Source organism: Ornithorhynchus anatinus, chromosome 1 (assembly GCF_004115215.2).
Source record: "Ornithorhynchus anatinus isolate Pmale09 chromosome 1, mOrnAna1.pri.v4, whole genome shotgun sequence".
Lineage (NCBI taxonomy): Eukaryota > Metazoa > Chordata > Mammalia > Monotremata > Ornithorhynchidae > Ornithorhynchus > Ornithorhynchus anatinus.
Window position 1 is genome coordinate 180,009,543 of NC_041728.1, and position 25,038 is coordinate 180,034,580.

The window sequence follows — 25,038 nt, forward strand, 5'->3', positions numbered from 1 at the left end:
CTTATCAGCTGTGTGACTTTGGGCAAGTCACTTCACTTCTCTGTGCCTCAGCTCCCTCATCTGTAAAATGGGGATCAAGACTGTGAGCCCCACATGGGACAACCTTTCATTCAATAGTATTTATTGAGCGCTTACTATGTGCAGAGCACTGTACTAAGCGCTTGACCTGATTACCTTGTGTTAACCCCAGCGCTGAGAACAGTGCTTTGCACATAGTAAGCGCTTAAATACCATAATTATCATTATTATTATTATTATTGTCTCTATCTGTGCCAAATTGTACCTTCCAAGCAATTAGTACAGTGCTCTGTACACAGTCAGCGCTCAATAAATACGATTGATTGAATGAATGAATGAATCTCTCTCCATCTCTCTCCACCTCCCCACCCCCGGTCCCTCTGGCCTTCTTCCTGCCCCCCGCCGCGTCCCACTCTCCCTGTCTCTCTGTCCATCCCTGTCTCTCTGTCCCTCCTCATCTCTCTCCACGAGCCCAGACGAGGGGCCCAATAAGGCAGGCGGGCAGGGCTCGGGCCGGGCCGGGGCAGACGGGCTCCCCGAACAATTGTTCCACCTCCGCTGACGCACATCCCCCCTCCGAGACACACACATGCATGCAACTCACATACGCATGCGCACACACACACACAAAAATACACCCACACTCATACATACAGACACACACACACACTCTCACTCATACCCACATTCACACTCACCCCTACACCCCCACGCTCCCTCATAACCACATTTGAGCGTCCAGACACCGACTCGCACTCACACACAGACTCGCATCTGCACCCCCACACTCCCTCATACCCACATTCACACCCCTCCCCACCACCATACAAACACACGGTCACACACAGACTCTCAGCTACAAACCCATACTCACTTATACCCACATTCACATACACACCCCCTCCACATACACACACACACACACACACACACACACACACACACACGGTCATACACAGACTCTCAGCTACAAACCCACACTCATCTATAACTATCTATAACTATCATCTATAACTCATCTATATCCCGCCGTCGACCCCTGGGCCACGTCCTCCCGCTGTCCTGGAACGCCCTCCCTCCTCACCTCCGCCAAACTCATTCTCTTCCCCTCTTCAAAGCCCTACTGAGAGCTCACCTCCTCCGAGAGGCCCTCCCAGACTGAGCTACCCCTTTTCCCTCTGCCCCCTCTGCTGCCTCTCTGCCCCCCCTTCACCTCCCCTCAGCTAAGCCTCCTTTCCCCCCTCCCCTTTCCCTCTGCTCCTCCCCTTCTCCCTTTCCCTCCCCTCAGCACTGTGCTCCTTTGCTCAACTGTATATATTTTTATTACCCTATTTACTTTGTTAACGAGATGTACATCCCCTTGATTCTATTTATTGCTATTGTTTCTGTCTGTCTCCCCCGATCAGACTGTAAGCCCGTCATTGGGCAGGGACGGTCTCCATCTGTTGCCGATTTGTACATTCCAAGCACTTAGTACAGTGCTCTGCACATAGTAAGCGCTCAATAAATACTATTGAATGAATGAATAACTCTATTTATCTATTTTTGATGCTATCGTTGCCTATCTACTTGTTTTGTTGTGTTGTCTGTTGCCCCCCTTCTAGACTGTGAGCCCCTCGCTGGGCAGGGATGGTCTCTATCTGTTGCCCAATTGTACTTTCCAAGCACTTAGTCCGGTGCCCTGCACACGGTAAGCGCTCAATAAATGCCATTGACTGAATTGAATGAATGAATGAACTCATACCCACATTCACAACACACACACACACACCCACCCTCCCTCTCCCTTTTCCCGCGGCCCAACAAACAGCTGAAACCAATCCATCGATAAGAGCTCAATAAATATAACTGATCGATTGATCAGAAGGATCAGTGGACGGGCAGGTTGACAGAGTGGGGATGGGGAGAGGTGGGGCAGGGAGGGGAATCCTTTACACTCTAAGCTCGTCATGGGGTGGGAATGTAACTACCCACTCTGTTCTTTTTTCCTCTCCCCAGTGCTTAGTACAAGGATCTGCACTCAATAGATGCTCATCCAATGCCATTAATGATTGATTGATTGGAAGCAGCGTGGCTCAGTGGAAAGAACCTGGACTTGGGAGTCAGAGGCCATGGGTTCAAATCCAGGCTCTGCCACTTGTTAGCTGTGTGACTGTGGGCAAGTCACTTCACTTCTCTGGGCCTCAGTTCCCTCATCTGTAAAATGGGGATTAAATGTGAGCCCTACCTGGGACAACCTGATTACCCTGTATCTACCCCAGCACTTAGAACAGTGCTCTGCACATAGTAAGCGCTAAATAGTAAGTGCTTAACAAATACCAACATCATTATTATTATTATTATTATTGTTAAGTCAGAATCGGCTAGGAAATCCAGTGTGGACTGCACACACATACACAACCGTACAAACACAAACACACGCAGGGCTGTGTGCCCTTAAATGGTCACATCTGTGCAGACAGAAGGCCGGAAAGACATACTCTGCATGCACACATTCTGCACACACTGTGCGTGCGCGCGCGCGCACACACACACACACACACACACGCTGCTCATAAACTGTGCCGATGCCGGGGGCACACAGGATGCATCCTGCAGGCCTGCGTGCCACCCACACTTTGCACACACATACACACAGTTTGCATAAGCACCCCCCACGTAGAGAAGCAGCGTGGCTCAGTGGAAAGAACCCAGGCTTAATAATAATAATAATAATAATAATAATAATAATGGTATTTGTTAAGTGCTTACTATGTGCCGAGCACTGTTCTAGGCGCTGGGGTAGACATAGGGGAATCAGGTTGTCCCTCGTGGGGCTCACAGTCTTAATCTCCATTTTACAGATGAGGTAACTGAGGCACCGAGAAGTTAAGTGACTTGCCCAAAGTCACACAGCTGACAAGTGGCCGAGCCGGGATTTGAACCCATGACCTCTGACTCCAAAGCCCGTGCTCTTTCCACTGAGCCACGCTGGAATCAGAAGTCATGGGTTCGAATCCCCGCTCTGCCACTTGTCAGCTGCGTGACCTTGGGCAAGTCATTTAACTTTTCTGTGCCTCAGTTCCCTCACCTGGAAAATAGGGATGAAGACTGTGAGCCCCACTTGGGACAACCCGATTACCTTGTATCTACCCCAGAGCTTAGAACAGTGCTTGGCACATAGTAAGCGCTTACAAATACCAACATTATTATTATTATATACACCCATGTTGCGTACGCACCCACATGGCCTAAATCTGGCCCGCGCACTGCACCCGCACTGCCCCTCGCGCTGCTCCCCAATGGCCCACTCTCTACGTGCACTTTGCACCCACGCTGCGCCACGTTGCGTGCACAGTGCATCCGCTCTGCATTCGGGCCGCACTGCACCCAAGTGGCAGCGCACTGCGTGTCCACTGCACGCACTGCAGGCCTTCTGCACACACTGTGCAGGCAGTCAGCATGATTCTCAGGAAGGGTGGAGGGGAAATGGGGCGGCTGGGAGGGAAGGCGGGGGAGGCGGGGCAGGGGCCGCTGAGGAGGGGGAGGAGGGTGGGTGTTTGGAGGCTGGAGGGGGACGGGAGAGATTCCTCCCTCCCTCCTTCCAAGTCTTATTGCAGGCCCACCTCCTCCCAGAGGCCTTCCCTGACTGAGCCCTCCTTTCCTCTTCTCCCACTCCCTTCTGCGTCGCCCTGACTTGCTCCCTTTGCTTTTTCCCAATCCCAGACCCCACACCGCTTAGGTCCATCTCCATTATTTCTTTATTTCTATTAATAATAAAAATACTGGTACTTGTTAAGGGCCTAATATGTGCCCAGCACTGTTCTAAGCATCAGAGGAGATATGAGGTTATCAGGTTGTCCCATGTGGGATTCACAGTCTTCATCCCCATTTTACAGATGAGGGAACTGAGGCACAGAGAAGTGATGTGGCTTGTCCAAAGTCACACGGTTGACAAGTGGCAGAGTGGGCTAAGCCATGCTGCTTCTCACTGCGGTATTTCATTCATTCATTCAATAGTATTTATTGAGCATTTACTATGTGCAGAGCACTGTAATAAGCGCTTGTAATGTACAAATCAGCAACAGATAGAGACAGTCCCTGCCCACTAATCTAGTCTAATCGGGGGAGATGGACAGACAAGAACAATAGAAATAAATAGAATCAAGGGATGAACATCTCATTAAAACAATAGCAATAAATAGAATCAAGGTGACATACATCTCATTAACAAAATAGATAGGGTAATGAAAATATATACAATTGAGCGGATGAGCACAGTGCTGAGGGGAAGGAAAGGGAGGGGGGAGGAGCAGAGGGAAAGGGGGGAAAAGAGGGCTTAGCTGAGGGGAGGTGAAGGGGGCAGGTAGAAGGGGAGCAGAGGGAGCAGAGGGAAAAGGGGAAGCTCAGTGTGGGCAGGCCTCTCGGAGGAGGTGAGCTCTAAGTAGGGTTTTGAAGAGGGGAAGAGAATTATTTTGGCGGAGGTGAAGAGGGAGGGCATTATTTGTTAAGCACTTACTCTGTGCCAGGCACTGTTCTAAGAGCCGAGGTGGATACAAGCCAATCAGGTTGGACCCAGTCCCTGCACCATGTGGGGCTCACACGCTTCACCCCCATTTTACAGAGGAGGGAACTGAGGCCCAGAGAAGTGAAGTGACTTGCCCAAGGTCACCCAACAGATAAGTGGTGGTGCCAGGATTAAAACCCAGGTCCTCTGACTCCCAGGCCTGTGTTCTATCCACTATGCCATATTAATGTCTGTCTCCCCCTCTCTAATAAATATGGCATTTATTAAGCGCTTACTATGTGCCAAGCACTCTTCTAAGGGCTAGGGAGGATACAAGGTGATCAGGTTGTCCCACATGGGGCTCACAGTCTCAATCCCCATTTTCCAGATGAGGTCACTGAGGCCCAGAGAAGTGAAGTGACTTGCCCAAAGTCACCCAGCTGACAAGGGGCTGAACTGGGATTTGAACCCATGACCCCTGACTCCCAAGCCTGGGCTCTTTCCGCTGAGCCACGCTGCTTGTCTAAACTGGCAGCTCCCTGTGGGCCGGGAATGTGTCTGCCTATTGTTGTGTTGTCCTCTCCCAAACGCTTCGTCTGGTGCTCTGCACACAGTGAGCGCTCAATAAATATGATGGAATGAATGAATGAGGATTGGGGAGGAGGCTTGGGGGTCGGGGTGGGGGGGCGGCTGAGGAGCTTTGGGTCCAGCCAGGGGGACAGGGAAGTAAGCGCCCGGGGGAGGGGAGAAGGAAAGCCCCCTCCCTCCCTCCCCACCACATACACCTCAAGGAGCTGGAGGACCTGGGACGCCCTCCCTCCTCAAATCTGCCAGACAAAGACTCTCCCCCCCTTCAAAGCCTTATTGTAATGTTAAGCGCTTCTTATGTGCAGAGCGCTGTTCTAAGCACTGGGGTGGATACAGGGGAATGAGGTTGTCCCACGTGAGGCTCACAGTCTTAATCCCCATTTACAGATGAGGTCACTGAGGCACAGAGAAGTGAAGTGACTTGCCCACAGTCAAACAACTGACAAGTGTGGGATTCGAACCCATGTCCTGACTCCCAAGCCCGGGCTCTTTCCACTGAGCCACGCTGACCTCCTCCCAGAGGCCTTCCCAGACTATGTCCCACTTTTCCTCAACTCCCCCTCCCTTCTGCATCACCCCGACTCACTCCCTTTCTTCATCCCCCCCACCCCCGCATCTCCATACCACTCATGTCCTTAGCTCTCATTTATTCGTTCATTTATTTATTCATATGAATGTCTCCCCCTCTAGACTGTAAACTCATTGTGGGCAGGGATTGTGTCAGTTTACTGTAATACTGTCCTCTCCCAAGGGTTCAGGAGGGTGTTCAGTGTGGTGCTTTGCACAGAGTAAGTGCTCAAGAAATACGATTGAATGAATTGATTGCATTTCCCTTCTCTGGGCTTCAGTTTCCTCGTCTTAGAAAACAGGGTTAAGATCTCTGTTTTCTCCCTCCTACTTAGACTGTGAGGCCTGGGTGGCTTGCATCTGCCCCAGTGCTTAGTACAGCACTTGGCATGTAGTAAATGCTCAACAAATACCTCAGTATTCTTATCCTTCATTCATTCATTTGATTATATTTCTTGAGCGCTAATCGTTTGCAGCGCACTGTATTAAGCGCTTGAAAAGTACAATTCAGTTGAGAAGCAGCATGATTTAGTGGCTAGAGTCCGGGCCTGGAAATCAGAGGACCCGGATTCTAATCCCCACTCCGCCCCTTGTCTGCTGTGGGACCTAGGGCAAGTCGCTTCATTCCTCTGTTGCTCAGTTACCTCATCTTTAAAAAGTGGGGATTAAGACTGTGACGCCCCTGTGGGACAGGGACCGTGTCCAACGTGATTAACTCGAATCTACCCCAGTGCTTAGAACAGTGCTTGGCACATAGTAAGCACTTAGCAAGTACTAGTATTATTATTATTATTCCCGGCCTTCAAACCCTCCGGTAACTCTCACCTCCTCCTGGCAGCCCTCCCAGCCGCACCCCATCCCTTCCCCACGGATCCCCTGGGGTCCTTCGTCCGGCCTCCCCTGGCCCCCGGCCCCCGCCCGGCGCCCCTCTGCAGGTTGGGCTCCCTCCTCGATCCCAGGCCCGCCCTCGGGCCCCGGCCGAGAACCTGGACGATCAAGATCGGGCACAGTCCCTGTACCACCAACACAAGGGGCTTTTTTTTTATGGTATTTGCTAAGCGCTCCTTATATCAAAGAGACTGCTATTTACTGAGTGCCCTCTGGGGAAGAGGAAGAGACACTGTACTGAGTGCTTGAGAAAGCACAACAGAAGCCCAAGACATCACTTGGGCTGCTGCTACTAGTACTAACAATAATAAAAATGATGGTATTTGTTAAGCATGTACTATGTGCTGAGCACTGTTCTAAGCGCTGGAGTAGATACAGGGTCATCAGGTTGTCCCCCGTGGGGCTCCCAGTCTTAATCCTCATTTTACAGATGAGGTCACTGAGGCACAGAAAAGTGAGGTGGCTTGCCCAAGATCACACAGAAGAAGGGGCGGAGCCGGGATTGGAACCCAGGTCCTCTGAGTCCCAAGCTTGTGCTCTTTCCCACTGAGCCATGTTGCTTCTTTACTATTACTATTAATTCCACTATTAATACTATTACTAATTCATAATAATACTAGTAGTATTACTAATACTAATGCTACTACTACAGATAGAAAAGCAGCGCGGCTCAGTGGAAAGGGTCCGGGCCTGGGAGTCAGAGGTCATGGGTTCTAATCCCGACTCTGCCACTTGTCCGCTGTGTGACTTTAGGCAAGTCACTTCACTTCTCTGTGCCTCACTTACCTCAACTGTAAAATGGAGATTAAGACTGTGAGCCTCATGTGGGACAACCTGATGACCTTGTACCTCCCCGAGTGCTTAGAACAGTGCTCGGCACATAGTAGGCGCTTAACAAATACCAGCATTATTATTATTATTACTACTATTGATACTACTACTAATTAATTAATAGAAATGCTAGTAGTATTTCTAATACGAATGCTGCTATTATTTCTCCCCCGTTTAGACTGTGAGCCCATCGATGGGCAGGGATTGTCTCTATCTGTTGCCGAATTGTACATTCCAAGTACTTAGTACAGTGCTGTGGACATAGTAAGCGCTCAAAAAATACGATTGCATGAATGAATTACTACTACTATTGCTGCTACTACTAATTAATTAATAGTAATACTAGTAGTATTACTAATCATAATGCTGCTATTACTAGTACTAGAGGTAACGTGGCTCAGTGGGAAGAGCCCGGGCTTGAGAGTCAGAGGTCGGGGTTCTAATGCCAGCTCCACCACCTATGCGCTCTGTGACTTTGGGCAAATCGCTTCACTTCTCTGGGCCTCGATTACCTCATCTGGAAAATGGGGATGAAGACTGTGAGCCCCACGTGGGACATCCCCTTGATTCTATTTATTGCTATTGTTTTTGTCTGTCTGTCTCCCCCGATTAGACTGTAAGCCCATCAGTGGGCAGGGACTGTCTCTATCTGTTGCCGATTTGTCCATTCCAAGCGCTTAGTACAGTGCTCTGCACATAGTAAGCGCTCAATAAATACTATTGAATGAACAACCTGATGACCTTGTATCTACCCCAGCGCTTAGAATAATAATAATGATAATGATGGCAGTTGTTAAGCACTTACTATGTGCAAAGCACTGTTCTAAGCGCTGGGGAGGATACAAGGTGATCAGGTTGCCCCACGTGGGGCTCACAGTCTTAATCTTCAGGCCCCATTTTACAGATGAGGCAATTGAGGCCCAGAGAAGTGAAGTGACCTACCCAAGATCACAGCAGACAGGAAGCAGCGTGGCTCAGTGGAAAGAGCAAGGGCTTTGGAGTCAGAAGTCAGGGGTTCGAATGCCGGCTCGGCCATTTGTCAGCTGTGTGACTTTGGGCAAGTCACTTAACTTCCAGGTGCCTCAGTTACCTCATCTGTAAAATGGGGGTTAAGACTGTGAGCCCCACGTGGGACAACCTGATTCCCTTGTGTCTACCCCAGCGCTTAGAACAGTGCTCGGCACATAGTAAGCGCTTAACAAATACCAACATTATTATTATTAGCAGAGCCGGGATGCGAAACCAGGTCCTTCTGACTCCCTGGCCCGCACTTCTATCCACTAGGTTACACTGCTTCTCTGGGATGAGAACCCAGGTCCTTCTGACTCCCAGGTCTGGGCTCTACCCACTAGGCCGCACTGCTTCTCTGAGATTAGAACCCAGGTCCTTCTGACTCCCAGGCCCGGGCTCTAACCACCAGACCACGCTGCTTCCCGGGCCATCCGTTCACTGCCCGCGAGGACCTGATATGGCATCGGTGGAGAGAGATCGTCAACCTGCCTGTTGCTCGTGTGGACACAAAAATGGATGCCACCTCTCCCATTATTATTATTAGTCATTATTATTATTACGATATTTGTTAAGCGCTGACTATGTACCAGGCACTGTACTGAGCAGAGGGTGAATACAAGCAAACCGGGTTAGACCCAGTCCCTGTCCCCCACGGGGCTCACATTCTTCATCCCTATTTTGCAGATGAGGTAACTGAGGCCCAGAGAAGTGAAGTGACTTGCCCAAGCCCACACAGCTGCCAAGTGGCAGAGCCGGAATTCGAACCCATGACCTCTGATTCCCAAGCCCGGGCTCTTTCCACTGAGCTACAGTGCTTATGTGCAAAGGACTGTTCTAAGCACTGGGGGTTACAAGGTGATCAGGTTGGAGAAGCAGCGTGGCTCAGTGGAAAGAGCATGGGCTTTGGAGTCAGGGCTCATGAGTTCAAATCCCAGCTCTGCCACTTGTCGGCTGTGTGACTGTGGGCAAGTCACTTAACTTCTCTGTGCCTCAGTTCCCTCATCTGTAAAATGGGGATCAAGACTGTGAGCCCCACGTGGGACAACCTGATTCCCCTATGTCTACCCCAGCGCTTAGAACAGTGCTCGGCACATAGTAAGCGCTTAACAAATACCAACATTATTATTATTATTATTAGGTTGTCCTACGTGGGGCTCACAGTTTTTAATCCCCATTTAACAGATGAGGTCACTGAGGCACAGAGAAGTGAAGTGACTTGCCCAAAGTCACACAGCTGGCAAGTGGTGGAGACAGGATGAGAACCCACGACCTCTGACTCCCAAACCCGGACTCTTTCCACTGAACCATGCTGTTTCTCTATAACATTGGTATTTGTTTAGTGCTTACTTTGTGCTAAGCACTGTTCTAAGTGCTGGGGGAGATACCAGGTCATCACATTGTCCCATGAAGGGCTCACAGTCCTCTTCCCCATTTTACAGATGAGGGAACTGAGGCCCAGAGAAGTGAAGTGACTTGCCCAAGGTCACACAGCTGGCAAGCGGCGGAGCCAGAATTAGAACCCATGACCTCTGACTCCCAAGCCCGGGCTTTTTCCACTGGGCCACGCTGCTTCTGTAAATTCATCCCCGGGTGGGCTTGAACCACCAACCTTTGGGTTAACAGCCGAACGCGCTAACCGATTGCACCAGAGTGACAGGCTTTTGAGCACTGTACTAAGCGCTTGGGAGAACAGAACTATAATAATAATACTTGTTAAGCACTTACTCTGGGCCAAGCCTTGCTCTTAGCGCTGAGGTAGATATAAGTCGATCAGGTTGGACACAGTCCCTGTGCCACGTGGGGCTCACAGTCTCAGTCCCCATTTTCCAGACGAGGGCACTGAGGCCCAAAGAAGTGAAGTGACTTGCCCAGGGTCGCACAGCGGACATGTGGCGGAGGGAGGATTAGAACCCAGGTCCTTCTGACTCCCTAGCCCGGGCTCTAGCCACTATAACGGGAGCTGGTAGCCACGTTCCCTGCCCACAAGCAATTATGGTCTAGAGAGAGAGGATACAGGATCTCGCCTGTCTCGTCACCGACCCCTGGCCCACGTCCTGCCTCTGGCCTGGAACGCCCTCCCTCCTCTAATCCCGCAGACGATGACACTCCCCTCCTTCAAAGCCTTACTGAAGGCCCACCTCCTCCAAGAAGTCTTCCCTGACTAAGCCCCCATCTCCTCTTCTCCCACTCCCTTCCGTATCGCCCTGACTCGCTCCCTCCATCCATCCCCCCTCCATTCCCACACCATTACGTCCAGATCTGTCATTTATTTCTTCCTATTCATGTCTGTCTCCCCCTCTAGACTGTAAGCTCACTGTGGGCAGGGAATGTGTCTGTTTATTGTTCTGCTGGACTCTCCCAAATGCTTAGTACAGTGTTCTGCACACAATAAGCGCTCAATAAATGACTGAATGAATGAACTTACACATCTATATGTAATATGTTGTAAAATCTGCCTCTCCCTCTGGACTGTACGCTCCTTATGGACAAGGAACGTGTCTACCGACTCTGTAGACTGTAAACTCGTTGTGGGGAAGGAATTCGTCTGTTTACTGTTCTAATGGACTCTTCCAAGCGCTTAGTACAGAGCTCTGCACACAGTAAGTGCTCAATAAATGACCGAATGAATGAATTTATATATCTATATGTAATCTGTTGTAAAATCTGCCTCTCCTTCTCGAATGTACGCTCCTTATGGGCAAAGAACATGTCTACCGACTCTGCAGACTGTAAGCTCATTTGGGGGAGGAAATGTGTCTGTTTACTGTCGTACTATCCTCTCCCAAGCACCTAGTCCAGTGCTCTGCACAGAGTAAGCGCTCAATAAATACGATTGAATGAATGAACGAAAGGAAGGGTGGACACAAGCAGGCAGCAGAGAACGGGGAGCAGAAGGACATCGTGTCCGGCCCCTTCTCCAATGTGTCCGGCTCCCCCTGCTCCCCTCCCTCCCGTCTTCTCCTCCCGCTCCTGGGCAGGATGAACCCTTGGTTCCATCTGGAAACAGAGGCCAGTCAACTGTCCCTCCCTGTTAGTAATCACTGTGATATTTGTTAAGCGCTTACTCTGTGCCGGGCACTGTACTGAAGACGGGGGTGGATACAAGCAAATCGGTTTGGACACAGTCCCTGTCCCACATGGGACTCAGAGGCTCCACTCCCATTTTCCAGAGGAGGGAACTGAGGCATAGAAAAGTGAAGTGACTTGCCCCAGGTCACACAGCAGATAAGTGGCCGAACCAGGATTAGAACCCAGGTCCTTCTGACTTCCTGGCTCTGACTCCTGCTCTTGGCTCCTTGCTTCGGGCTCACAGCTCCATATAATAATAATAATAATAACAATGATAATAACCATAGTTGTGGCTTTTTTTGGCACTTATGATGTGCCAAACACTCTTGTAAGAGCGGGGGTGGATACGAGCTAAGTCCCTGTCCCACATGGGGCTCACAATCTAATAATAATAATGGTTATTTAAGTACTTAGTACTAGCCAGACACTGTACTAAGCGTTGGGGTGGAGACAAGCAAATCGGGCCAGACACAGTCTCTGCTCCACTTGGGGCTCACAATCTTCATCCCCATTTTAAAGCTGAGGTAACTGAGGCACAGAGAAGTAAAGAGACTTGCCCAAGCTCACACAGCAGGTAAGTGGCAGAACCGAGATTGAACCCAGCTCCCCCTGACTCCCAAGCCTGTGCTCTAACCATTAAGCCACACTGTCTCTCCATACTTCTATTCTCCATCTACACCCACTTCCTTGGAGAACTCATTTGCTCCCATGGTTTCAACTTCCACCTCTATGGGGACGATTCCCAAATCTCCATCCCCAGCCCTGATCTCTCTCCCTCTCTGCAGTCTCGCATCTCCTCTCGCCTTCAGGACGTCTCTACCTGGATGCCCTGCAGTCACCTCCAACTTAACATGTCCAAGACAGAGCCTCCTTATCTTCCCACCCAAACCCTGTCCTCCCCCTGACTTTCCCGTCACTGTAGACGGCACCACCGTCCTTCCAGTCTCCCAAGCCCGTAACCTTGGTGTCATCCTCGACTCTTCTCTCTCGATCAACCCCCATAGTCAATCTGACACTAAATCCACTTGGTTCAACCCTCACGGCATCACAAAAATCCACCCTTTTCCCTCCATCCAAACCGCGACCCTGTTTATCCAAGCACTTATCTTATCCCGCCTGGATGGCTCCATCAGCCTCCTCGCTGACCTCCCAGCCTCCTGCCTCTCCTCACTCCAGTCCATATTTCACTCTACTGCCCAGACTATTTTTCTACAAAAATGTCCAGTCCGTGTTTCCTCACTTCTCAAGAATCTCCAGCAGTTGCCCATCCATTTTAGCGTCAAACAGAAAGTCCTCACCGTCGGCTTTAAAGCCGTCCATCCTCTCGCCCCCTCCGACCTCACCTGGCTACTCTCCTCCAGCCCAGCCCACACACTCCGTTCCTCTAATGCCAACCTCCTCACTGTCCCTCCATCTCATCTATCTCACCTCCGACCTCTAGCCCATGTCCTACCTCTGGCCCGGAACGCCCTCCCTCCTCCTATCTGACTGAACACCACTCTCCACACCCACCTCCCTCCGCATTCAAAGCCTTATGGAAAGCCCATCCCCTCCAAGAGGCCTTCCCTGCCTAAGCCCTCCTTTCCTCTTCTCCCACTCCCTTCTGCGTCCCTCCGACTGGCTCTCTTTCTTCATCCCTCCTCCCAGCCCCACACCGCTTATGTCCATCTCCATCATTTATTAATTTCTATTAATGCCCAAACTCAGTGTGGGCAGAGAATGCTTCTACCAACTGTTATATTGTTCTATTGTCCTCTCCCAAGTGCTTAGTACAGTACTCTGCACAGAGTAAGCCTTCAATCGATACGATGGATTGATTGATTGGAACGAGGGGCTTCCGCCTATTTTAACAACAGAAGGCAGTCGGTCAGACAGTCGTATTTATTGAGTGCTGTATGCTGAGCACTGTACTTCGCGCCTAGGAAGGGACAACAGAAAAATAGAATGAACACATTCCCTGCCCACAACAAGCTTACGGTCTTGAGGGGTACAGACAAAGCAAATGCAAACAGCCCCTGATTCCAAGAACAGTGCTTGGCACATAGTAAGTGCTTAACCAATACCATAATTATTATTATTATTGTTATTTGAGTCAAGAGCTCAGGCCTTTTTCGAACAAGGATGTCACACTGTTTACCCACCATAGCTCACATCTCTGCCCTGACCCTGGGCTTCACAGATTTCTTTTTTTTAATGGTATTTGTTAAGCGCTACTTTCCAAGTACCGTACTAAGCGCTATGGTAGGTATGAGCTAATAAAAATAGTAATAATAATTATGGTCTTGTTAAGTGCTTACTATGTGTGAAGCACTGTTCTAAGCACAAGTAGATAATAATGTTGGTATTTGTTACGCGCTTACTATGTGCAGAGCACTGTTCTAAGGGCTGGGGTAGATACAGGGTCACCGGGTTGTCCCACGTGAGGCTCACAGTTAATCCCCATTTTACAGATGAGGTAACTGAGACACAGAGAAGTGAAGTGACTTGTCCACAGTCACCCAGCTGACAAGTGGCAGAGCTGGGATTCGAACCCATGACCTCTGACTCCCAAGCCCGGGTTCTTTCCACTGAGCCACGCTGCTTCCCTAAGTAGACGCGTGTTAATCAGGTTGGACGCGGTCCTTGTCCCACATGGAGCTTACAGCCTTAGTCTCCATTTTAGAGATGAGGGAACTGAGGCCCGGAGAAGTGAAGTGATGTGCCCAAGGTCCCACAGCAGACATGTGGCGGAGCCGGGATTAGAACCCATGACCTTCTGACTCCCGGGCCTGTGCTCTACCCATTAGGCCACGCTGCTTTTCATTTTATCTCCTTCCATCTTGAAGAGGGAATCGGAGAGAGCAATGGCCAGCCGCGACGGCGCACAGCCTGCCGAGAATCAAACCGAGAAACCGGACCCAGGTGTCCTGACCCCCACCGCCCGATGCTGCCAAGAAAGAGGACCCAAGTGCCCTGACTCCCACCACCTCACGGAGCCAAGAAATAGGACCCATGCATCCTGACCCCCGCCGCCTCATGGAGCCAAGAAACAGAACCCAGGCGTCCTGACCCCCACCGCCCCACGGAGCCAAGAAATAGGACCCAGGCATCCTGACCCCCACCGCCCCACGGAGCCAAGAAACAGGAGCCAGGTGTCATTCATTCAATAGCATTTACTGAGCGCTTACTATGTGCAGAGCACTGGACTAAGCGCTTGGAATGTACAACGCAGCCACGGATAGAGACAATCCCTGCCCAGTGATGGGCTCACAGTCTAATCGGGGGAGACAGACAGCAAAGCAAAACAGAACAAAACAAAACCTCATCAAAATAAATAGAATCAAGGGGATGTACACCTCATTAACAAAATAAATAGGGTAATAAATAATACATACAAATGAGCACAGTGCTGAGGGGAGGGAGGAGGCCCAGGTGGTGGGGGGAAAGGGGAAGGGGAGCAGAGGGAAAGAGGAGGGTCAGTCTGGGAAGGCCTCTTGGAGGAGGCGAGCTCTCAGGAGGGCTTTGAAGAGGGGAAGAGAGTTAGTTTGGCGGAGGTGAGAGGAGGGCGTTTCAGGACAGCGGGAGGACGTGGGCCGGGGGTCGACGGCGGGATAGGCGAGACCGGGGGACGGTGAGGAGGTGGGCGGCAGAGGAGCGGAGCGTGCGGGGTGGGCAGGAGAAAGAGAGAAGGGAGGTGAGGTAGGAGGGGGCAAGGGGATGGCCAGCCTCGAAGCCTAGAGTGAGGAATTTTTGTGTCCTGACACCCACTGCCCCACGGAGCCACGAAAAAGGACCCAGACGTCTTGACTCCCCACCATCCCACAGAGCCAAGAAACAGAACCCAGATGTCCTCAACCCCACCACCCCACACAGCCAAGAAACAGGAACCGGGTTTCCTGACCCCCACAACCACATGGAGCCAAGAAACTGAACCCAGGCGCCCTGCCTCCCACCGCCCCACAGAGCCAAGAAGCAGAACCCAGGCGTCCTCACCCCCGTCGCCCCTCGGAGCCAAGAAACAGGACCCAGGTGCCCTGACTCCCACCGCCCCCCAGAGCCAGGATAATAATAATTATGATACCTGTTAAGCGCTTACTAACGCGCCAAGCACTATTCTAAGTGCTGGGGTAGATACGAGTTAGGTTGGGCACAGTCCCCGCCCCACAATAATATTAATGGTGACATTTGTTGAGCGCTTACTATGTGCGAAGCACTGTTCTAAAAGCTGGGGGGATACAAGGTGATCAGGTTGTCCCCCATGGGGCTCACAGTCTTAATCCCCATTTTAATGTTGGTATTTATTAAGTGCTTACTATGTGCAGAGCACTGTTCTAAGGGCTGGGGTAGATACAGGGTCATCAGGTTGTCCCACATGAGGCTCACAGTTAATCCCCATTTTACAGATGAGGTAACTGAGGCACAGAGAAGTCAAGTGACTTGCCCACAGTCACACAGCTGACAAGTGGCAGAGCTGGGAATCGAACCCATGACCTCTGACTCCGAAGCCCAGGCTCTTTCCACTGAGCCATGCTGCAAAGGGCTCACTCGCTTAATCCCCATTTTACAGGTGAATTAACTGAGGCCCAGAGAAGTGAAGTGACTCGTCCAAGGTCATACAGCAGACACATGGTGGAGCCAGGATTAGACTCCCAGGTTCATGGTCTATCAACTATCCCACACCGCTCTTCCTGGGATGAGAGGCCTGTTTCCTTGTTTTGTTGTCTGTCTCCCCCCTTCTAGACTGTTAGCACATTGTGGGCAGGGATTGTCTCTCTTTCTTGCTGAATTGTACTTTCCAAGTACTTAGTACAGTGCACTGCACACAGTAAGCACCCAATAAATACGATTGAATGAATGAATGAGAACGCAGGCACCCGGTCTGCCGCCGTCCCACGGAGTCAAGAAACAGACCCTGGGTGCCCTGACTCCAGGCCTGGGCTCCTTAACAAAAATAATAATAATAACAATAATAATAATAATGATAATGTTGGTATTTGTTAAGCACTTACTATGGGCCAAGCACTGTTCTAAGCGCTGGGGTAGATACAAGATAAACAGGTTGTCCCACGTGGGGCTCACGGTCTTCATCCCCATTTTACAGATGAGCTAACTGAGGCCCAGAGAAGTGAAGTGATTTGCCCAAAGTCACACAGCTGACAAGTGGCAGGTGCGGAATTAGAACCCACGACCTCTGACTCCCAAGCCCGGGCTCTTGCCACCGAGCCACGCTGCCGCTCCTTCCGCTAGGCCGCGCCGCTCTCGATAGCGGCGGCCCCCGGAGCGAAGGCGAGGGCGAGAGGTAGGGGAGCCCTGCCCCCCCGGCGGCTGCTGGGGACCCGCTGCCCACCCCCGCCCCGTCCCTTCCCAGGGGCTCAGACGAGGGGGCCGGGGGCGGGCAGGGGTTCGGGCACACCACCGCCGGGCAGGAAGGCCAGCCGGAAGGACACACCCCACCTTGGCCAGCGGGCGGGAAGGAGGCCGGCGGGGGGCCGACCGGCCGGTCCCATCTGCACTGGCGGCAGGACGGGAGGGAACGGGCCCCCCCGTTGCAGCAGGAGGGATGGCGGTCAGACAGAGGCAACGTGGCCTAGCGGAAAGAGCCGGGACCAGAGAGTCGGAAGCCCGGGGTTTCGCCAAGTGACTGCCATAGGACGTTGGGCTTCTCTTCTCTGTGCCTCGGTTTCCTCACCTGTGCAACGGGCACTCGCTACCTGTTCTTCGCCCTACTACTTAATGGGTACCATCATCACCACCATCATAACTACCATCAATCGTTCATTCGTCCCGTCGTATTCACTGAGCGCTTACTGTGTGCAGAGCACTGACCTAAGCGTTTGGAAAGGACAATTCGGCGACAAAGAGAGACGATCCCTGCCCACAGCGGGCTCACGGTCAAACCGGGGGAGACACACAAAACAAAACAAAATAAGTAAACGGGCATCGACAGCATCAATAGACATAAATAGAATGATATATGCGTGGGTCAGTGGAAAGAGCACGGACTTGGGAGTCAGAGGTCATGGGTTCGAATCCCAGCTCTGCCACTTGTCAGCTGTGTGACTGTGGGAAAGTCACTTCACTTCTCTGGGCCTCAGTTACCTCATCTGAAAAATGGGGATAATAATAATGTTGGTATTTGTTAAGCGCTTACTATGTGCAGAGCACTGTTCTAAGCACTGGGGTAGATACAGGGTAATTAGGTTGTCCCACGTGAGGCTCACAGTTAATCCCCATTTTACAGATGAGGTAACTGAGGCACAGAGAAGTGAAGTGACTTGCCCACAGTCAGACAGATGAAGACTGTGAGCCTCACGTGGGACAACCTGATGACCCTGTATCTCCCCCAGCGCTTAGAACAGTGCTCTGCACATAGTAAGTGCTTAACAAATACCAACGTTATCATTATATATATGCATCATTAATAAATAGGGTAATAAATGTGTACAAATATACACAGTGCTGTGGGGCGGGGAAGGGGGTAGAGCAGAGGGAGGGAGTCAGGGAGAAGGGGAGGAGGGGCGGAGGGAAAGGGAGGGCTCAGTGTGGGAAGGCCTCCTGGAGGAGGTGAGCTCTCAGTAGGGCTTTGAAGAGGGGAAGAGAGTGAGTTTGGCGGAGGTGAGGAGGGAGGGCGTCACCATAATCATCACCCTCCACCCCCATCACCATCCCCAGGACCCCCCCAACAGGAGCCCACTTAGTTGGGAGAGCCCCCCTTCCCACCGGATTGTATCTGAGGCAGGGGGACGAACGAGATGACCCAGGCCGGGAAGTCGCGCGGGATGCGGGGCCGCAGGGGGAGGCCAGCGGATTAGAAGAGGGGCGTCGGCCTCCGACTCAACAGGTCATGGCCATCCGCAGGGTCAACCGGTCCCTCCCCCGGCCTCGCCACGGGGGATGGGTGGGGGGGTCTTTTGGGGGCTGACCTGTCGGGCCTCAGTCCCTCCACGCACCCTGATTCCCCTGTACCCATTGGAAGCAGCGGGGCTTAGTGGAAAAGAGGCCGGGCTTGGGAGTCAGCGGTCGTGGGTTCTAATCCCGGCTCCGCCACTTGTCTGCTGCGTGACCTTGGGCAACTCACTTAACTTCTCTGGGGCTCAGTTACCTCATCTGTAAAAATGGGGATTAAAAGAAAAAGGGGGGGCCCCACGTGGGACAATCTGATTACCCTGTCTCTACCCCAGTGCTTAGAACAGTGCTCTGCACATAGTAAGCACTTAACAAATACCATAATAATACGGATGGAAAGGCTGAGGACGGCGGGCAGGGTCGGGGAGGGAGATGACCATCACCGACCACCGTCCTGGAGTCCAAACTCTCACGTAGGCAACCTCTGCCACGTGCCCTCCCTTCCCCCACCACACCCTCTCCACCGCGACCCCTCTCCGGATGGCGATGGGAGCGGGGGAGCACCTCTGCTGCCAGTCTCCCAAGCGCTTAGTACAGTGCTTTGCACAGAGGAAGAGTTCAATAAATACGATTGCGTTGAATTGAATCGAGCTGCCCTGCTGCCGTCCATTCATTCATTCATTCATTCAATAGTATTTACTGAGCGCTTACTATGTGCAGAGCACTGTACTAAGCGCTTGGAATGGACAAATCGGTAACAGATAGAGACAGTCCATGCCCTTTGACGGGCTTAGGGTCTAGTCGGGGGATCCAGAGACCCCAGAGAACGGCCCGCCTCTCCCCTGCCCTGCTCCCCCGTCCTCCTCCCCCCGCCCCCCGCCTCTCATAATAATAATAATAATAATAATAATAATAATAATTGTGGCATTTGCTAAGCGCTTACTATGTGCACACTGTACTAAGCACAGGTAATCAGGTTGGACAGTCTCTGTCCCACATAGGGCTCACAGTCTTCCTCAGGAAGCAGTGTGGCTTAGTGGAAATAGCCCGGGCTTGGGAGTCAGAGGTCATGGGTTCTAATTCCGCCTCAGCCACTTGTCCACTGTGTGACCTTGGGCAAGTCAATTCACTTCTCTGGGCCTCTGTTGCCTCATCTGTAAAATGGGGATTGAGTGTGTAAGCCCCACATGAGACAGGGACTGTGTACAGTGCTTGGCACATAGTAAGCGCTTAACAAATACCACAATTATTATTCCCATTTTCCTGAGGGAACCAAGACCCAGAGAAGTGACTTGTCCAAGGTCATTTAACAGAAAAGTGGTGGAGCCAGGATTATTATTATTATTATATAATTATAGTGGTATTTGTTAAGAGCTTACTATGTGCCAGGCAGTGAACTAAGAGCCGGGATGCATACAAGCGCTTAGTACCGTGCTTTTTACACAGTAAGTGGCCAATAAATATGATTAATAGTAGAAGGAAATGGGGTTGGACACAGTCCCTGTCCCACAGGGGGCCTCAATGCCTCCACCCCCATTTTGCAGATGAGGGAACTGAGGCCCAGAGAAGTAAAGTAGAAAGTAAAGTAGTAGTACTAGTAAAGAAGTAGAGAAGCAGCATGGCTCAGTGGAAAGAGCCCAGGCTTGGGAGTCAGAGGTCATGGGTTTGAATCCCAGCTCTGCCACTTGTCAGCTGTGTGACTGTGAGCAAATCACTTCACTTCTCTGTGCCTCAGTTCCCTCATCTGTAAAATGGGGATTAAGATTGTAAGCCTCACGTGGGACAACCTGATGACCCTGTATCTCCCCCAGCGCTTAGAACAGTGCTCTGCACATAGTAAGCACTCAACAAATACCAACATTATTATTATTATTAAAGTGACTCACCCAAGGTCACACAGCAGAATAAATTGATTCTATTTATTGCCTTGATTCTATTTATTGCCTTGATTCTATTTATTGTCTTGATTCTATTTATTGCTATTGTTCCCGTCTGTCCGTCTCCCCCAATTAGACTGTAAGCCCATCAAAGGGCAGGGACTGTCTCTATCTCTTACCGATTTGTACATTCCAAGCACTTAGTACAGTGCTCTGCACATAGTAAGCGCTCAATAAATACTATTGAATGAACAGCAGACAAGTGGCAGAGCCAGAATTAGAACCCATGATCTTCTGACTCCCAGGCCTGGGCTCTAGCCACTAGGCCACTCTGTTTCTCCTTTCCTATTTCCCCTGTCCCTCTCCCCGCTTGTCTTGCCGTGCTCCCTGACAGCCTCGCCGGCCCCTCCCCTGTCCCTGTTCCGCCTCGTGCCCCCCTCCACCGTGCCCCCAGCCCACCCCCAGCTCTCCCTCCCACCCCCCGCCCCAGCCCGCCCCCGGCCAACCCCCGCCCAACCAAGTCACTCTACCCGGGGCTCAGCTCGAAGCCCTAAAAAGGCAGGGTTTGCGGCCCTGCGGCCCAATTTCACTTTCACTTGCCGCCTCGCCCCCACCGACACCCCGACGGCCCCTCTGTGGCCACCTGGCCAACTCCGGCTGCTTAATAACGACATATTTGTTATTATTAATAATAATATTATTATTATTATCATTATTTTTACGGTATTTGACAAGCGCTTACGGTGTGTCAAGCACCGTTCTAAGCGCCGGGGTGGATCCGAGCCAATGGGGTTGGACAGGGTCCCTGTCCCACGTGGGGCTCGCGGTCTTCATCCCCATTTTCCAGAGGAGGGAACTGAGGCCCAGAGAAGTGAAGTGACTGGCCCGAGGTCACACAGCAGACAAGTGGCAGGGTCAGAATTAGAACCCAGGTCCTTCTGACTCCCAGGCCCTGGGCTCTCTACTACAACAAGTTCTCTGATGGGGACCCAGGGGTGGGTGGGGTTGAAAGAGGAGGAAGGGGATGGTGGGGGTCTTTGCGGCCCCAGGCATCCTGAGCCGAGCCCGAGGCCCCCTCCCCTGGACAGCCTCTCGGACCAGACTCGGGGAGATGGGGATGGGGACAGCACCTCCCAGAGTAGCCCCACCTCAAGCTGGAGAATAATAATAATAATAATAATAATAATTATGGTACTTGTCGAGCGCTTACCAGACACTTAATAATGATGGTACTTGTTAAGCCCTTATTAAGTGCCAAGCACTGTTCTAAGGGCTGGGGTAGATACAAACCAATCTAGTTGGACCCAATCCCCGTCCCACAGTCATTCATTCATTCAGTCATATTTATTAAGCGCTTACTGTGTGCAGAGCACTGTGCTAAAGGAATGGGAAAGTACAATACAACAATTAAGAGTGACAATCCCTGACCATGACGAGCCACACTTCACTTCTCCGGGCCTCAGTTCCTTCATCTGAAAAACGGGGATGGAGGCTGTGAGTCCCACATGGGACAGAGCCTGATTGGCTCGTGTCCACCCCAGCGCTTAGAACAGTGCCTGGCACATAGTAAGCACTTAACAATTACCATTATTATTATTATTATTTAGAGGTGCTGGAGGTAGGGGGTTGGATGAGGTGACTTCTGACCCAGAAGTGTGATTGGGGGTGGGACGGGTGTTGCTCTGGGTAAGGAGAAACAATGCTTGGCACATAGTAAGCGCTTAACAAATACTATCATTATTATTATTATTATTATTAAGGGGGTTAGATGGGAGGGGGATGAGGGAATCAAAGGAGCAACCCGTCCCCTTCCCAACCTGATCGGCCCCCCATCCCCTGTCCCGTGAGTCAGGACGACTGTCCCATCCCCCACCGGGGTGGGGGGTTGGGGGGGGTCTTTGCCTGTGGACCGGCACCCAGGAGGGGAGTCCAAACAATTATTTGAATCAGTGGTATTTATTGAGCGTTTACTGCATGCAGAGATCTGAACTAAGCGCCTGGGAGAGACATAGTAATCATGATAGTAATAACAACTGTGGCATTTGTTAAGCTCCTACTCTGTGCCAGGCACTGTACTAAGCGTTTGGGAGAGTAATAATAATACTGATAGTAATAATAACTGTATTATTTGTTAACAATAATAATAATGATTAGTATGGCACATGTTAAGCACCTACTATATGCCAAAGCACTGTATAAAGTAATAATAATAATAACAGTAGTAATGTTGGGATTTGTCAAGTGCTTACTATGTGCCAAGCACTGTTCTAAACGCTGGGGTAGATACAAGGTCATCAGGTTGTCCCACATGGGGCTCACAGTCTTCATCCCCATTTTACAGATGAGGGAACTGAGGCCCAGAGAAGTTAAGTACCCGGGTAGACACAAGATCATCAGGACGGACACAGTCGCTGCCCTCCATGGGGCTCAAAGTCTTAATTCCCATTTTACAGTTGAGGAAACTGAGGTACAGAGCAGTGAAGTGACTTGCCCAAGGTCACACAGGAGGCAAGTGGCGGAGTCCGGATTAGAACCCATGACCTTCTAATTCCCAAACCCGGGCTCTTTCTGCTAGGCCACACTTCTTATAGTCCAATATAAACTCGGTTCCTGGGAGTGCTCACCCCAAAACCCCGCCCCCCGTTTGCCCCCCAACCTTCAAACCTCAGGAGGGGGAGAGGGTGGGGAGGAGGGTAAGAGAGGTCATCCCTTCCATCCCTCCGCCTCCGGACAACCCGGCCCCTCCCGTGGCCCTGACGATCGGTCGGGGCTTCTGTGGAGCAGAGACGTGGCCACTGAAGGGAAGTGGGGCTCTCCTTCCTCCTTCATCCCAGTCCCCCCACCCCGCCCTATCGGGAGAGTCTTCCTTGGGTCTAGCCTCCTTCCCTCCCGCTGCAATCCCAAAATTCTTCCTCTTAGGCTTTATCCTCAACCCTCAACACACACACACACACACACACACACACACACACACACCCCAGAAGTCCCCACTGCCCCCCCGCACCCCCGGCCAAACCCCAGCCTTGAATTTCTGGAATCTTTCCGGCCGCCGGACCTGCTCAGCCCCTCAACCTTCTCCTCTACCCTCCCCGCTGCCCCCACCTCTGGGGTTGGGACTCACTTGTGGGGTCCCCTGGACCGCAGCCCAGCCTAGCCAGCTCCACCTCAGCCCAGCCCAGCCCATCCCCGGCCCCAGCCCCACCCCAGCTCAGCCCTGTCCTTACTCGGGCCCCCCTTCCCAAAAATCTCTACCTTTGACCCCTCCCCACATTGGTCCTCCCCACACCTTCCCCCTTCCCTGACCCCTGACCCCGACCCCTGACCCATCCCTGGGTCCGGAGACCAGAGAGGGTCCCTCCCAGCCTCCCCAGCCACCCCCCCCCCCCATGAATTTCCTCTTGTAGGAACAGGGCGGCCTCCTCCGAACATCTGGGCGGCCAGTGCTGGCCCCATTCCCCGGATGGGGGGGTTGGGGACGGGGGGTGGGGGTTGGGGGGGAACCTCCCTCCAGCCCAAGGTTAACCCACTCCTGGCCATGGAACTGCCAAAACGACAGGCTGGGGGGGGGGGGAGAGGAAGGGGGGCTTGGAGGAGGGACGGTTGGAGCAAGCGGGAGATGGTGGGACAGGGGTGGGGGCCGGGACAGGGGCGGGGGCCGGGGAAGGGGCAAGGCCGGGAATCCTGGAGGAGAGAGGACTGGAGCAGGAGATGGGAGGCAGGGCTGGGGCCGGTCCCGGGCAGGAGCAGGGAGCCGGGCACTCCAGAGAGAGGGAGGACTGGAGATGGGAGGTACAGGCCGGGGCAGGACCCGGGGCAGGGGCAGAAGACGGGAGGCCGGGGCAAGGCCCGAAGCAGGGGCCTGGTAGGGGCAGGGGCAAGGCCGGGGACTGGAGGAAGGAAAGGAGGTGGGAGGTAGAGGCCGGGGGGGAGGGGTGGGGGGCGGGGCAGGGGTAGGACCAGGGGCAGGCCAAGAGCAGGGGCAGGGCAGGGGCAGGAGATGGGAGGCCGGGGCAAGGGCCGAAGCAGGGGCCTGGCAGGGGAAAGGGCAGGGGCAGGGGCAAGGCCGGGGACTGGAGGAAGGACTGGAGGTGGGAGGTAGAGGGCGGGGCAGGGGTGGGGCCAGGGGCAGGACCGGGGCAGGGCAGGAGCAGGGGCAGGGCAGGGGCAGGAGATGGGAGGCCGGGGCAAGGGCCGAAGCAGAAGCCTGTCAGGGGCGGGGGTGGGGGCTGGGGCAGGACCAGGGCCAGGACCAGGGGCAGGGCTAGGGACTCTCAAGGGCGGGAGGACTGGAGATGGGTGGTAGAGGCCAGGGGCAGGGCAGGAGGAGGGGCAGGGGCAGGGGCAGGGGCAGGAGATGGGAGGCCGGGGCAAGGGCAGGGGCGGGGGCCCGGGCGGGGGCCGGGGCGAGGCTGGGGATGCGGCCAGAGCGAGGGGCAGGGGCAGGGGCAGGCCCGGGAGCGAGAGATGGAGGCAGGGCTGGGCAGTTGTGGTGGGGGTGGGGGGGTGGCGGGGTGTTGATTAACCACCTGGGTCAGCTATTCCCAGATGCCAGCTGGGGGAGCAGGGGGTGGAGGTGTTTGACTTTAACCCCCTGCTCTCCCTCCCCCTTAGAACGTGGGTCTCGGGCGGGGCGGACCCCGTTTGTCCGACCCGATCGTCCGGTATCTACCCCCAGCGCTTAGCACAGCGCTTCGCGTCTAGTAAGCACGAACGGCGTATCTGTCGCCATTATTATCTCCCCTCTCCGACAGCCACCGCCCCTGGAGTGAGGGGATGGGGGGCCGGGTGGCAGCCCCCGTCCCCAGGACCGTCCCATGCCCCCTCCGCCACCCTCGACCAGCACCCCGGCCCAGGCCGGGCCTCCCCTTCCCCAGAAGG

The 25,038-nt window shown here is 52.8% G+C and overlaps 1 protein-coding gene across 1 annotated transcript in view; it reads right to left on the reverse strand.

Moving 5' to 3' along the window:
* LOC103166230 (tensin-1-like) overlaps positions 1 to 25,038 on the reverse strand; it is a 199,331-nt gene that overhangs the window by 171,230 nt on the left and 3,063 nt on the right.